This window comes from Helianthus annuus, chromosome 10 (assembly GCF_002127325.2).
Source record: "Helianthus annuus cultivar XRQ/B chromosome 10, HanXRQr2.0-SUNRISE, whole genome shotgun sequence".
In the NCBI taxonomy this organism is placed as follows: domain Eukaryota; kingdom Viridiplantae; phylum Streptophyta; class Magnoliopsida; order Asterales; family Asteraceae; genus Helianthus; species Helianthus annuus.
Window position 1 is genome coordinate 138452532 of NC_035442.2, and position 4705 is coordinate 138457236.

Here is a 4705-nt window from a genome sequence, read left to right on the forward strand (position 1 = left end):
ATTTTCAAAAATCTTGTTTTAATATCAAAAGGGCATTATGGTCAACATTTAGGCATTATGGAAACATGTAATGAACTATAATTCTAAAGGACCAAGTAGTATAACTTCAGGAGGTTATACTAACATATAACATGGTCACAAAGGAACCCTAAGGCATAATTAAACTAAGCTAATTCGGGTCAGACCTGAAAGTCAAAGCAAAGGTCAAACTTTGCGACTTTCGGTTGTGAACCGAGCCTATACTTAAAATTGTCGGATTGAACATGTTTAGACATGTTCAACTAATATTTACCAAGTTAATAAAATGACAAAACTGATTTTATAGCTTCTTTTTTTTAGTTATGAATTTTATTTAAAAAGTAACCCGTTTGACTTTTATTTTAATTACTTTGACCCGACAATTAACTAAGTAAACGTGGTAATTAGGAGGTGCTCTTTTGAGGGTTTAACACCTACCTAATTACGGTCACGTAGCCATGTTCATTGCGAATAATGGCTTAACCGTTTAAAAGTCAAAGCGTTTATCGAAACGTTTGAATTTTCGGCTTTAAGAGCCGAATAAAATGAACTAGCCAAGATAGGACACTTACAAATGGTCCAAGGGACAGAAGATGACTCAAAAGGAGGTTCCCCAAGGTCAGAATCCTCAGATTTGAGAAGAGAGAGCAAGAACGCAAAAATGGTGTGAAAAGAATGAATGATCAAAGGCCCTTTATATAGGTTTTTGGATTGCATAGGATCATTACAAGTGTTAGAGAGGTTTAACCAGATCATAACAAGTGTAATACCATGTTTCTAAATCATCAAAGGCCCCTGGTATCAAATGTGTGAGACAATGGAGGCAAACCAAGGCTGGTTTTTTGTTTTCTGTTACTGGGCCTCCTTTACGGACCGTAAGGGAATGGTATACGGTCCGTAAGGACCATGCCAGATCACCAGGACTTTCAAATGTTGACATATTAGGCCCCTGCACTTGATAAATGTCATTTCCGACACATCTAAGGCATGTTAAACCATTTTTAAGGCTCTACAATGATGCCTAAGCATAGGGAACATGAAACATGCTCAAAAATATGCCGGATGTCGGTTCGTTTGGTCGTATGGTCACGTTGTTCGGCTAATTACGAAGAAACACGGACGAACGCGAAAAACGAACCAAATTACGCGACGAATGAGATTTTATCAAGCCAAACACTAAAATAAAATATTTTAATGCTTACATAAATTTTTGGATGTCCGGATATATTCAGAACGTAAGATGTGCGCGAAAATGCAAACTTATGCACTTTTTGACGCTTTTAGTCCCTGTTTATCAAATAAGTTTATTTTTGCGCACCATACACCTCTAAGCTTATTTCTAAGCTATGTAAAGGATATTTAGGGTATGTTTAACTTATGATCATATTCCGGAAGGTTCGATACTATACGAATTGATAGACTTTTGCAGTTTGACGCAAATAGTCCCTCTAATGCGCAAACTTGCGCATATCATCGTTAAATAGCATTGAAGCCTTATTTAATCCATATTAAGCATTCTTAGGAGTATTATTAAACATCACAATGCTTCGGGTTCGCTAAAAGATCATTCAGAGGTATAATTAAACATATTGACACTTTTAGTCCCTTTAATTTGCAAAGTTGCGCGTAACGTCACTTAAAGGCATAAAAGCCTTGGACGGCCAACGATTGGCATTCCCGAGAGTATAATCAAACATCATGAAGCTCTCGTTTTGTTAAAAGGTCACTCAGAGGTAAGAATTAACATGTTGACGCTTTTAACCCTTTATTGCGCAAACTTTCAATTAATTACGCAAACGACTACACTCGATCAACAAGTGGCTCATTTGTGAATATATAACCGTAAAAGGTTATTTAGGAACTTATTTTTGGTATGTTAATACTTCCAGTTCTTTTATAATCAATGTTTTTTTTTCGATTTTTCAAAAATTAGTCCCTTAAATTCAAGGTTTAACTTTATTAGGGTTGATTACACGTGTCAATACATTACTGGACGTGATTTTACGAGGTGTTACATCCTCACCCCCTTAAAATAAATCTTGACCTCGAGATTTGCTAAAGTAAAGGAAGTACTTTCTGTCTTATATTGGACTTAATCTTCTCCAGTACATTTGGGCCTCCAAGGCACCCCAGTTGACCTCTATAATAGGTACATGTATCCTTTTTGGAGCTTCTTAATCTGCCGATCCTTAATCGATACGGGTTTCTCGTCCAATCATAGAGTTTCATTAATCTGCCTATTATTACGTGATAATATGTTTCGACTTATTGGCGAAACATATCCTTAAATCATCAGTGTGGGTCGCATTGCGAACTCCACTAGGCTTCTTATATAGGTTTTAGCTTATAGGCTATTGACCTTTGTTGCATTCGATTTCCCGAATGTTCCTATATATCCAGGGCTTAACTCATTCTGAGAAATTAAAATTTAGCACACCCTTCTTAGGGTGATACCTTCGATTGAACCTTATTCCTTATTAAGGACTTAAGAAGGTTGCGACTTTTATCAATCCTAAATTTTCTGCCGATTACTGGCACTTTAAGATGATTACGAATTTCGAATGATCTTATTTGTTGTTTCCAACACAACTTTCAGATCCTGATAATTGGACTTACCAATCTATTGTTCTAACAATAGATGTTTAACATTCCATCTATACAAGGTCCCCCAACGGAGTAGCCTTGATACTTACATAATAACTATTATAGAAAAGCATATTTAAGGTGATATGGTTATTCCAACCACTGCTTAAAATCAATCTTAAGGAATAGCTAATCATTACAGCTAGTCGAACATATCGACGATCTTGGGCAGCTAATGGAGATTCTTAATTGTTGCCTAAATAAGGTTGCGATAATCAATTCCTAAGCAAAATGAACCGTCTTTCTTATCCAACAATATCAAACTCTCAGAATATTGAGTTAGGCTATACGAACCTCTATCTTAAAACTCACTTAATCAGGGTTTCGATTATTCCATAATCAATATGGAGTTTTCACAATACTCCAGCCCAAAGCGGAATGTTAATCATAACTCTACTTGCCTCAAGAGGTAGATAGGGTAATCCTTGGAGTAGACAATCTAGATACATGGAGATTACAGAGATTTTTCCAAATCTCAGGCTCCAGTTCATCCATCATTGCTTGTGTCAGATAAGTGACACATTTACATTACAAGTCTACGGATTTCTTAATCAGAGACACTTTCTTGGACAATTCCATTCTAGATATCTTCTTTGAATACCATTGGTTGACTTTTTGTATCATATGATCATTGGGATATCTTTGTGGTTCCATGCATTAAACCTCCATACTGATCAGGCATGGAAGTAATCTATGGAACGTATTAAGATACACCAGCCCTCATATGGTCCTTTTTGTCATACCATCTGGTATTCTTTGTCACACCCCAACCGATGGCGGAATCATCGGGGCATGGCACTGAGCGAAACAGATTGTCCAGAAGTTTCCACAACAACTATCATTACTATTTAGTTTAATTAATATGTCCCATACCGTATCCCAAATAGTAAAACGAATTATTACAGATAATAACTAGTCAAATGTTCTGTTCTGACTACTCAGATTCAAATGTAAATATTGATCAAATGCTTCTAGAGACTCGATTTGCAAGATCTACAGACAACTATGCTCTAGACGCTTATTCTAAGCTCGCCTTCCTAGCAGATAAGCATCCTAATTGCCTGTCACATACGTTGAAATAAAGTCAATCCAAAAAATGTAAGGGTGAGCATACAAGTTTGATAATAGCATATAGAGTTCGAAATAGTTTACGCATAACCAGCACGTACACAGAGGAAAACGAAGCATGTTAATTATCGACATGGATCTATCGATACCAATGACTGCGGGTTGACTGCCCGAGGCAGTTCGCAATACATGATTACCACCGTAATCCATGCAAGTAATTGTCCTTAACAACCCCCGTGTGAACGGGTGCTGAGTCCAAACTATAGTACTATCGTCGTTAAGGCAGGTAGACAGCATTCCACGTGTAAACATAACAACAAGCATTCATTTAGTCACGTAATACATGCAGAACGGTTAGCGTTTAAATAATTGAATAGTGTGTTCGATTGTGTTTTAGATAAGTAACGTATGTAACACCCAAAAGTGCTAAAACAAAACGGGTTCGAGTATACTCACAGCGATTGATGGATTGAAGGGAGCGCTTGAGAGTAGGGTTAGCCTGAATAGTTCGGTAGTATGACGATGAGTAACGCATAAACGAATACAAGTGTTGGCTAGGGGTGTGCACGGTTCGGTTCGGTTCGGTTATTAGCATTATCCGTAACCGTAACCGAAGTCATCGGTTAATCGGTTCGGTTAATTCGGTGAATTTGTCGGTTTTCGGTTCGGTTCGGTTAATAACCAATTCAAATAAGGGCTATTTTTTTTTGCTTAGAAATACATGAAATATATGTATAAATACATGAAATATATGTATAAATACATGAAATGGATGTATAAATAAATGAAATGGAGGTATAAATGCATGAATAGATGTTTAAATAAATGAAATGAAGGTATAAATAAATGAAATGAAGGCATAATAAATGAACTATAGGTATTATTACATGAAATGAAAGTATTAAATATGAAATACATGAAATTGAGGTATAAAAGCTAGAAATATATAAAATAAATAAATGATTCAGTTCGGTTC